This window comes from Bos indicus x Bos taurus, chromosome 24 (assembly GCF_003369695.1).
Source record: "Bos indicus x Bos taurus breed Angus x Brahman F1 hybrid chromosome 24, Bos_hybrid_MaternalHap_v2.0, whole genome shotgun sequence".
Classification (NCBI taxonomy): Eukaryota; Metazoa; Chordata; class Mammalia; order Artiodactyla; family Bovidae; genus Bos; species Bos indicus x Bos taurus.
The window spans coordinates 12268567-12280730 of NC_040099.1; positions in this window are offsets into that span (position 1 = coordinate 12268567).

Below are 12164 nucleotides of genomic sequence, written 5' to 3' on the forward strand. Positions count from 1 at the left end.
CTGCCGGTTCACAGCATAGGAGATCATAGTTCCCAGACCAGGGACTGAACCCATGCTACCTGCAGTGGAAGCCTCGAGTCTTAACTCCTAGACCGCGAGGGAAATCCCTGCCAACTTACTCTTGATTGTAACTAGGAAAGCCCACTGACTTCCCTCATAACTCAGTCAGCAAGGAATCTGTCTGCAATGTAGGAGACCCGGGTTCTATTCCTGGGTCAGGAAGATCCTCTGGAGAAGGAAATGGCAACTCACTCCACTATTCTTGCTGGAGAATCCCATGGACAGAGGAGCCTGGCAGGTTTCAGTCCCCGGTGTTGCAAGAGTTGGACACAACTTAGTGAATAAAACCCCGGGAGAGTCCACATACAGCAGACAAACTCAATGGAAATTATTCTGTTGACCAACCCTCTTGCCTTAGCCTAGAAAGAAACAAAAAATGACTGAAAACATGAGAATAACAGACCTTTTGTGGAGCATAAACAAGAAAATAAAAAAGAGAATGTGGCTCCTTAAAGCCAGTCAGCAAGTGACTTACAGAATAATAGTAACATTTGAATATTTTTAGATCCAGGGCCTTTGTGTAAATGATCCTTCTAAACTCAGTTTTGAGAAAAACAACTCTCCTTTTTTCATGTCCTACAGTTCATTTTTAAAAATAATTTTCCCTAAGCGTCACTGAACACTTGAGAAAACTTGGTGAAAGAAGCATATCCACCAACAAAGCTTTAAGTAGCCGTGGTTGCTTCCTGAGTAAGTTGTGAAGAACAATACAGAAGAGAGCTTGTGTGTGCATCCTTAGAACTCTCTGAGTATTGTTTGGAGCTGGATAAGAAAGAATACTAGTCAGAAGCCCCAAGCATTTTGCATCTTGAACCTAACATAGCTTTAATAATGTATTACAAAAACATGGTATCAGCCCAGGACGAGCTGCAGGGGTGTTTTATTAAATAAGAAAAGAAGATTTATAGATAAGTCACTAAAAAAGAGTTATGGCAAATCATGCGTTTGCTAACAAAAGGTGTCGAGAACAATACTTTTTTTCTCTGCTTTGTCAACATCTAATGCCCATATTTCTCTGTTACAGGATTTATACATAGTCACATCACTCTATAAATTCATCACCATGGATTGTAAAGCATAAGACAAGGTCATGAAGTACACAAATGCATCAGTAATCTGTCCCATGGGGGTTGAGAAATGTTAATGATGGTGACCTGGTACACAGGGACCCAGCCTCCATTACAAAAAGGACTGACCATCAGTCATCAGCTTTCCCAGGTGGCGCAGTGGTAAAGAATCTGCCTGCCACTGCAGGAGATGCAAGAGACATGGGTCCCATCCCTGGGTTGGGAGGATCCCCTGGAGAAGGAAATGGCAACCCACTATAGTATTCTTGCTTGGAAAATTCCATGGACAGAGGAGCCAGGCAGGCTATAGTCCATGGGGTTGCAAACAGTTGGACAGGATTGAGCAACTGAACATGCACGCATTCTGGTGATCATCTCAGTGGGTCATTCTGAGAAATGCCATAAGCCTGGGATTGCTAGAAAAAAACAATGCACAGATCAAGGCTGCCAGGCTACAACACAGATGCATCTGAAACTCTTTGGCTGGAGTGAATGAGTTCCTATAAGAATCCTTAGACATATTCCCAAGAGAACAGAGACACCAGGGGCATCAAATCAGGAGCCTGCCTGTCCTGTGTACCATGACAGCACCTAAGAGTAAGGAGCACTTGTTTTTGTCTTCTGTAATTGGTATTACAACCTTGAGACATGGTTCCATACTTATATATGTTGTCAAAAAGCATTGTATAACCATCTTCCTTTTCAAGATGTTCTGCAAATTCAGCAAAAACCGTTTCAGCACAGGACTCACTTTTAGCTTCCATTTCCAAATACAGTAACTTCAAAACCCATCCCACATTTAGTTCTAAAAACGTATCTTTTCTCTGATTTTTCTTTGGATTTAGGTATTAGGGATAGTGTATATTTTATAATCTGCTCATCACTTGTCAATGTTCAACTTCAGGCTTTACCTCCATCACCTCTGAGTATATCGCACAAGCTCCTCTTTTTCTCTCAGATCTCACATTGCTCCAAATCCTGATCTTGGCCCTCCTGTCCTCATTCTAGACAGAGATAATATGGGGCTTGCTCTGATTTTTAATTTTTATATATATATTTTAAAAAGCTTTATTGAAGACTGAAACTGAAGAGGTAATGAAGAGGAAGAACTTAGTAACAAAGGAGACTGCACTCAGCATAAGGATTGGGTGTTAGCCATCACTGTCCTCAAAGTTCCTCATTTCTCTAGTGTCTCAGAAAGTCCCTTTGCCACCACCTTTCCTCCAGGCCTTGTAGTATAGCTCCTCTTCATAACATTTAAAAGTTTGTTTCCAAGGCAAACCATTCAATATCACAGTAATGCCTGACCAGTAATGCTGAAGAAGCTGAAGTTGAACAGTTCCATGAAGAACTACAAGACCTTCTAGAACTAACAAACACCCAAAAAAGATGTTCTTTTCATTGTAGGGGACTGGAATTCAAAAGTAGGAAGTCAAGAGATATGTGGAGTAACAGGCAAATTTGGCCTTGGAGTACAAAATGAAGCAGGTCAAAGGCTAACAGTGTTTTGTCAAGAGAACACACTGGTCATAGCAAACACCCTCTTCCAACAACACAAGAGAAGACTCTACACATGGATGTCACCAGATGGTCAATACCGAAATCAGATTGATTATATATTTTGCAGCCAAAGATGGAGCAGCTCTATAGAGTCAGCAAAAACAAGACCAGGAGCTGACTGTGGCTCAGATCATGAACTCCTTATTGCCAAATTCAGACTTAAATTGAAGAAAGTAAGGAAAACCTCTAAACCATTCAGGTATGACCTAAATCAAATCCCTTATGACTATACAGTGAAAGAGACAAATACATTCAAGGGATTAGATCTGATAGACAGATTGCCTGAAGAACTATGGATAGAGGTTTGTGACATTGTACAAAAGGCAGTGAACAAGACCATCCCCAAGAAGTAGAAATGCAAAAAGGCAAAATGGTTGTCTGAGGAGGCCTTACAAATAGCTGTGAAAAGAAGAGATCCTAAAGGCAAAGGAGAAAAGGAAAGATATACCCATTTGAATGCAGAGTTGCAAAGAATAGCAAGGAGAGAAAAGAAAACCTTCCTCAGTGATGAATGCAAAGAAATAGAGGAAAATAATAGAATGGGAAAGACTAGAGATATCTTCAAAAAATTAGAGATACCATGGGAACATTTCATGCAAAGATGGGCACAATAAAGGACAAAAATGATATGGACCTAACAGAAGAAGAAGATATTAAGAAGAGGTGGAAAGTATATACAGAAGAACTATACAAAAAAAGATCTTAATGACCCAGATAACTAGGATGGTGTGATCACTCACCTAGAGCCAGACATCCTGGAATGTGAAGTCAAGTGGGCCTTAGGAAGCATCACTATGAACAAAGCGACTGGAGGTGATGGAATTCCAGTTGAGCTATTTCAAATCCTAAAAGATGATGCTGTGAAAGTGCTGCACTCAGTATGCCAGCAAATTTGGAAAACCCAACAGTGGCCACAGGACTAGAAAGGTCAGTTTTCATTCCAATTGCAAAGAAAGGCAATGACAAAGAATGTTCAGACTACCCCACAATTGCACTTATCTCACACACTAGCAAAGTAATGCTCAAAATTCTCCAAGCCAGGCTTCAACATCAAATGAACTGTGAAATTCCAGATGTTCAAGCTGGTTTTAGGAAAGGCAGAGGAACCAGAGACCAAGTTGCCAACATCTGTTGGATTATCAAAAAAGCAAGAAAGTTCCAGAAAAATATCTACATCTGCTTTATTGACAATGCCAAAGCCTTTGACTGTGTGGATCACATCAAACTGTGGAAAATTCTTCAAGGGATGGGAATACCAGACCGCCTGACTTGGCTCCTGAGAAATCTATATGCAGGTCCAGAAGCAATAGCTAGAATTGGACATGGAACAACAGACTAGTTCCAAATTGGGAAAGCAGTACGTCAAGGCTGTATATTGTCACCCTGCTTATTTAACCTCTATGCAGAGTACATCATGAGAAACGCTGGGCTGGAAGAAGCACAAGCTGGAATCAAGATTGTGGGGAGAAATATTGATAACCTCAGGTATGCAGATGACATCACCGTTATGGCAGAAACTGGAGAAGAATCAAAGAGCCTCTTGATGAAAGTGAAATAGGAGAGTGAAAAAGTGGGTTTAAAACTCTGCATTCAGAAAACTAAGATCATGGCATCTGGTCCTATCAGTTCATGGCAAATAATGGGAAACAATGGAAACAGTGTGAGACTTTATTTTTGGGGGGACTCCAAAATCACTGTGTAAGTTGACTGCATCCATGAAATGAAGACTCCTTTGAAGAAAAGCTATGAGCAATGTAGACAGCATATTGAAAAGCAGAGACATTACTTTGCCAACAAAGGTCCATCTAGTCAAAGCTATGGTTTTTCCAGTGGTCATGTATGGATGTAAGAGTTGGACTATAAAGAAAGCTGAGTGCTGATGAATTGATGCTTTTGAACTGTGGTGTTGGAGAAGACTCTTGAGAGTCCCTTGGACTGCAAGGAGATCCAACCAGTCCATCCTAAAGGAAATCAGTCCTGAATATTCATTGGAAGGACTGATACTAAAGCTGAAACTCCAATACTTTGGCCACCTGATGTGAAGAACTGACTCATTGGAAAAGACCTTGATGCTGGGAAAGATTGAAGGTGGGAGGAGAAAGGGACAACAGAGGATGAGATGGTTGAATGGCATCACTGACTTGATGGACATGAGTTTGAGTAAGCTCTGGGTTTGATGATGGACAGGGAAGTCTGGCATGCTGTTATCCATGAGATTGCAAAGAGTCGAACAAAACTGAAGGACTGAACTGATTATATTTTATATTTAATTTCTCTGAGCAAAATTTTATGCATTTTCTCCAAATGAAATTTCCAAATATCCACAGACATTAAAACTTAAAAAAAAAAAAAAAGTTTTGAGAGAAGACAGAGGGAAAAACACCTTACCTACAGAGTAACAAGGTAAGGATTACATCCGACCTCTCAGAACCCATGCAAGCAAAAAGAAAGTGAAGTGAAATATTTAGTGTTGAGAGAATAGTCATCAACCCAGAACTCTATATGCTGCAAAATTATCCTTCAAAGGTGAAGGAGAGGGGCTTCCCTAGTGGCTCCGTTGTAAAGAATCCACCTGCCAATGCAGGAGACATAGGTTCAATCCCTGATCTGGGAAGATCCCACATGCTGCAGGGTAACTAAGCCCATATGCCACAACTACTGATTCTGTTCTCTGGAGACCAGGAGCCACAACTACTGAAGCCCTTCCACCCAAGAGCCCGTGCTCTGCAACAAGAGAAACCACCACGATGAGAAGCTCATGCACTGAGATTACAGAGAGCCCCTGCTGGGTGCAACTAGAGAGAAGATTCACACAGCAACCAAGACCCAACACAGCCAAAATTATTTTTTTTTAAGGTGAAAGAGAAATAAAACTTTCTCAGACAAATATAACTGAGAGAATTGTTGCTAGTAGGCCTGCCTTGCAAGAAATGATAAAAAACAGATTTAGAGAGAAGGAAAAGTGATACAGGAGAGAAACTCAGATCTACATGTAAAGAAAAGAAGAGTTCAGAGAAGGGATAAGTGAAGATAAAACATTCAGTTTTCTTATTTTTTCTTTTATTTTTTATTGAAGGATAATTTCTTCACAGAATTTTGTTATTTTCTGTCAAACCTCAACATGAATCAGCCATAGGTATACACATATCCCCTCCCCTTTTGACCTCCCTCCCACCTCCCTTCCCATCCCACCCCTCTAGGTTGATACAGAGCCCCTGTTTGAGTTTCCTGAGCCATACAGCAAATTCTCCATGGCTACCTATTTTACATAAGTTAATGTAAGCTTTCCATACATCTCACCCTCTCCTCCCCTCTCCCCACGTCCATAAGCAAATTCTCCATGGCTACCTATTTTACATAAAGTAATGTAAGCTTTCCATACATCTCACCCTTTCCTCCCCTCTCCCTATGCCCATAAGTCTATTCTCTGTGTCTGTTTCTCCGTTGGTGCCCTGCAAAGAAGTTCTTCAGTACCGTTTGTCTAGATTCTGTATATATGTGTTAGAATACAATATTTATCTTTCTCTTTCTGACACTTCACTCAGTATAATAAGTTCGAGGTTCATCTACCTCATCAGAAATGACTCAAATGTGTTCCTTTTTATGGCTGAGCAATATTTCATTGTGTATATGTACCACAACTTCTTTATCCATTCATCTGTTGATGGTCATCTAGGTTGCTTCCATGTTTTAGCTATTGTAAATGGTGCTGCAATGCACAGTGAGATACATGTGTCTTTCTCAATTTTGGTTTCCTCAGAGTATATGCCTAGGAGTAAGATTGCTGAGTGATATGGTGGTTTTATTCCTAGCTTTTTAAGGACTCTCCATACCATCTTCCATGCTGCTGCTAAGTCGCTTCAGTCGTATCCAACTCTGTGCGGCTCCATAGATGGCAGCCCGCTAGGCTCCTCTGTCCCTGGAATTCTCCAGGCAAGAATACTGGAGTGGGTTGCCATTTCCTCCTTCAATGCATGAAAGTGAAAAGTGAAAGAGAAGTCGCTCAGTCATGTCCCACTCTTAGCGACCCCATGGACTGCAGCCTACCAGGCTCCTCCATCCATGGGTTTTTCCAGGCAAGAGTACTGGAGTGGGTTGCCATTGCCTTCTCTGATAGTGGCTGTATCAATTTACATTCCCACCAGCAGTGCAAGAGTATTCCCTTTTCTCCACATCCTCTCCAGCATTTATTGTTTGTAGACTTTTTGATGAAGGCCATTCTGACTGGTGTTAGGTGATATCTCATTGTAGTTTTGATTTGCATGTCTCTAATAATGAGCAATGTTGAGCATCTTTTCATGTGTTTGTTAGCCATCTATATATCTTCTTTGGAGAAATGTCTGTTTATGTCTTTTTCCCACTTTTTGATTGGGTTGTTTGTTTTGCTGGCATTGAGTTGTATGAGCTTCTTGTATATTTTGGAAATTAATCCTTTGTCAGTTGTTTCATTTGATATTATTTTCTCCCATCCTGAAGGTTGTCTTTTCACCTTGCTTATAGTTTCCTTTGCTGTGCAAAAGCTTTTTAGTTTAATCAGGTCCCACTCATTTACTTTGGTTTCTATTTCTGTTACTCTAGGAGGTGGGTCATACAGTTTTTTTATTAATTGATCCAAGAAATAATGGCTTTCCCAATTTAACAGCAGCAGTGTATTAAATTATGCATGCTTGTGTGCATATCTTATGTACATATATGCTTATGTGTGCTTATATAGAGGTGGAATGAATGACAGCAGTGAAACAGGGACAGGAAGGGAGAATTAGGGCTATTTTGTAATTATAAGGTACTCACAGTATATATAAAGTGGTATAGTGTTATCTGAAAGTGGACTTGGATTAGCTGTAAATGAATATATTGCAAACTCTAGGGTAACCACTTAAAAGAAAATTATAAAAGGGGAACTAATATGATAAGAAAGTAGAGAAAATAGAATCATTTAAAGTGTTTACTTGGAACTACAAAAAGCAGAGAAAGAATATTTTAAAAAGAACAAAGAACAAGGCAACAATTATAAAACATTTACAAATATGTTGGATATTAATCCAACTATATCAATCATCACTTTGAATTCCAGTGGTCTAAATGTAACAATTAAAGACAGTAATTGTCAGAGTAGATCAAAATGTGAGAGTCAACTATATGTTATCTAAAAGAAACCCACTCTAAGTATAAAGATAGATATATTAAAAGTAAACAAATGGAGGAAAATAAGCCATGTTAATATTCATCAAAAGAAAGTGAAAATGCTCATCAGTCATGTCTGGTCTCTTTGCGACCCCATGGACTGTAGCCCACCAGTCTCCCCTGTCCATGGTTCTCCAGGGGATCTTCCTGACCCAGGGATTGAACATGCGTCTCCTGCATTTTATGCAGATCCTTCACTGTCTGAGCCATCAGGGAAGCCAAATTTCAGACAGAGTGGACTTTCAAAGCAAGGATAGTTATCAGGGATAAATTGGACATTATTTAATGATAAAGGTGTCAATCCTTCAAGAAGACATAACAATCCTTAATGCGTGTGTGCCCAACAACACATCAAAATATTTGGGGTAAAACCTGATAGAAGTGCAAAGAGAAACAGATAAATTCACTGTGATAGTTGGACACTTCCACAGTCATCAAATGGACAAATCTAGCAGGAAATAAAATCAATCAGAACAAGGCTGAACTCAACAGCACCATCAATCAACTGAACATAATTGACATCTATAGAAAAATGTATCCAACAACAGCATATTACATATTTTTCTTTAAGTTTTCCTGGGGCATTCACGAAGACTGACCACATTATGCCTACAAAATACACCTTAACAAATTTAATCGAATAGGAAACATATAATCTATACTCTCACCACATGGAATTAAGCTAGAACTCAGTAACAGAAGGGTAGCTGGAAAATCCCCAAATACTTGGATATCAAACAACTCAGTTCAAAATAACACATGAAACAAAGATGAAATCTCAGAATAAATTAAAACCTTTTTTGAACCAAATAGAAATGAAAATTCAACTTATCAAAAGCTGTGTGATACAGTAAAGCAATGCTTAGAAGTGAAATTTTGTAGCGTTGCATTTATATATTAGAAAAAAAAAGAAGAAAGATATAAAATCAGTAATCTAACCGTCCACTTTGGAAAGCTAGAGAGAAGAAAAATTAAATCTAAAGTAAGAAGAAGAAAGGCAATAATAAAAATTAGAGTATAAATCAATAAAAATGAAAATAGGAAATCAATAGAAAAAAAAGCTGGTTATTTGAAAGTTTATCAATAAGATAACTAGGGAAAAAAAGAGGATGCAAATTACTAATGTTAGAAATGGAAATGGGGACTGTATCATAGACATTAAAGGGAGAATAAAGGAATGCTGTGAAAAACTGTATGCACACAACTTTGATAACCTAGATTAAATGGATCAATTTCTTGAAAGACACCATTTTCCAAACTCTCAAAGAAGTAATAGATTACATAATAGGACTGTATTTATTACAGAAATTGAATCAATAATCAATAATCTTCCAAACCGGAAGGTACCAGTCCCAGGCATGTTCACTAGTGAATTCTGCCAAACATTTAAGGAAGAATTTATACTAATATTCTACAATCACTTTCAGGTGAAAGAAGTAGATGTAATACTTCTTATCTCAGGTTATAGGACTAGCATTACCCTAACATGAAAGCCAACAAACTAGAACAGGAAAAGAAAGCTACAGACAAATATCTTTCATGAATATAGATGCAGAAATCCTCAATCAAATATTAGCAAATCGAATCCAACAAGATATAAAAAGAATTATACACCATGACCAAGTGGAATTTATTCAAGGTAGGCAAGGCTGCTTCAAACATTCAAAAATCAAATAATGTAATCTATCATATGAACAGACTAAAAAAGGAAACTCATATGAAAAGAAAAATCACATACTAGGAGAATATATTTGCAAAAGACCTATCTGATTAAAAAAAAAAAAAAAAACTGTTATCCAAAATATATAAGGAACTTATAAAATTCAACAATAAAAAAACTAACAACCCAATTAAAAGTGTGCCAAATGCCTTATTACCCAATACCTCACCAAAGAAGGTATGCATATGGCAAATGAGCATGTGAAAAAGGATGTTCCACATATGTCATCAGAAAAATGCAAATTTAAACAATAATGAGGTACCATTACACACTTAGAATGACCAAAATCCAGAACATTGAGAACACCAATTGTCAGTTACAATGTGGAACAACAGACATCCTAACTTATTGCTAGTAGGAATGAAAAATAGTATATCCACTTTGCAAGACAATATGGTGGTTTCTTATAAAATTAAACATACTCTTACCATACGATCCAGCAGTCAAGTTCCCTGGTATTTACCAAGGGGAGCTGAAAACATATGTCCAACAAAAACCTGCACATGGATGTTTATAGCAGCTTTATTCGTGATCCAAAACTCAGTAGCATCCAAGATGTCCTGTTTTTTTTCTTTTTAGATGAATGAATAAATAAACTATAGTACATGCAGAAAGTTAGATATTATTCAGTGCTAAAAAGCTGAACTATCAAGCCATGAAATGACAGGGAGGAAACATATGCATATTACTAAGTAAAAAAAGGCAATTGAAAAGGCAGCATACTGTATGGTTCTAACTATAGGACATTCTGGAAAAGGCAAATCTATGAAGAGACTGAAAAGATCAGCAGTTGCCAAGGCGACAGAGGAATGAATAGGTAAAGCACAGAGGTTATTTAGGGCAGTGAAACTGCTCTGTGTGATACTATTATAGTTCGGCATATCATTATGAATTTGTCTGAACCTGTAGAATACATAACCTCCAGAATGAACCTAAAGTAGACTGTAGACGTAGGGTGATCGTATGGGAGTGTTGGTTTATCAGTTGTAACAAATGTACCTCTTTGGTGTGGTATGGTATGTTGATAATGGGAGAACCTGTGCATGCCCAGGGAGCTGGGGTTATATGTGAAATCTCTGAACCTCCCACTCAATTTTGATATGAACTTAAAACTACTTTAAAAAATAGTCTATTGAAGAGAAAAATTCTTCTAGAATAACTCTTAATACCAAAATCAGTTCTCGTCAGGATTTTTGAGACAAACAGAACAAATATCATATAGATACATACATTTAGGTAGGTAGATAGATAATTTATTTTAGGAAATTGGCTCACATGATATTGGATGTTGAGAACTCCCACAATCTGCCATCTGCAAACTGGAGACCCAGGTAAGCTGGTGTTGTAGTTCCTCTCCCAATCCAAAGGCCTGAGGATCTGAAGAACCAGATGTGTCACTGGTAGCTCACATTGAAGGCTGAAGAGTCACTGTCAGCCCAAAGGCAGGAGAAGACCAGTGTTCCTCCAACTCAGTCCAGCAGAAAGAATGAATTCTCCCTTCCCCCACTTTTTTGTTCTATTCAAGCCCTCAAGTGATTGCAGAATGCCCACCGCATTAGGGAGGGGAATCTGCTTACACAATTTGTTGTTGTTGAGTTGCTAAGTCATGTCCAACTCTTCTGCCACCCCAGGGACTGTAGCCCACCAGGCTCCTCTGTCCATGGGATTTTCCAGGCAAGGATACTAGAGTGGGTTGCCATTTCTTTCTCCAGGGGATCTTCCTGATCCAGGGATTGAAAATGCGTCCCCTCCACATGTCTCCTGTATTGCAGGTGGATTCTTTACCACCTAGCCACCAGGGAAGCCCAATGTACCAATTCAAATGCTAAACTCTTCCAGAAACAACCTTATGGACACACTAAGGATAATGATTAATGGAAATAACTGGATATCCTATGACTATACATCTTGAGCATCCTTAAGAGTTAACTTATCAATACAAATTGAAAGAAAGTAGTGAAAGAAAAATACCACCATCTGAGAATTCCATATCCACAAAAATGAGAGGAGAAAATAAGATACACACAGATAATTAAAAAGCTGACAGAATGAGTCACTAGCAGACCTGGCCTACATAGTAGCTCAGTCGTGTCTGACTCTTAGCAACCCCATGGACTACAGCCCACCAGGCTCCTCCATTCATGGGATTTTCCAGGCAAGAGTACTGGAGTGGGGTGCCATTGCCTTCTCCGATAGAGTACTAAAGAGAGTACTTAAGCTGAAATAAAAGAAAACCAGAGAGTAAAATAAATTCACACACAATAAATAATAAACAAAAATACATAAGTAAACATAAAAGAATAAACGTACCTTTACTTGTAAAGGTTTTTACAAGTAACATTTTTTTTCCTCCTATTTGTTTTCAAAAACAATAATAAAGACAGTATGGTAGTGAAACAGACAAGGACCCTATGGGGCTCCTGGGCAGGGACGCCCCGCTTCCGTTTCTTGTAGGCAAGACTCCAGCGTCTGGGATCTTCCCAGAGTTCCAAAGAGGCAGATTTGAACACTTGCTAATCGAGGGAGGAGCAGCCAGGAAGCTGAGGCAACATTAAAGGGGCCAAGGGAGCTCA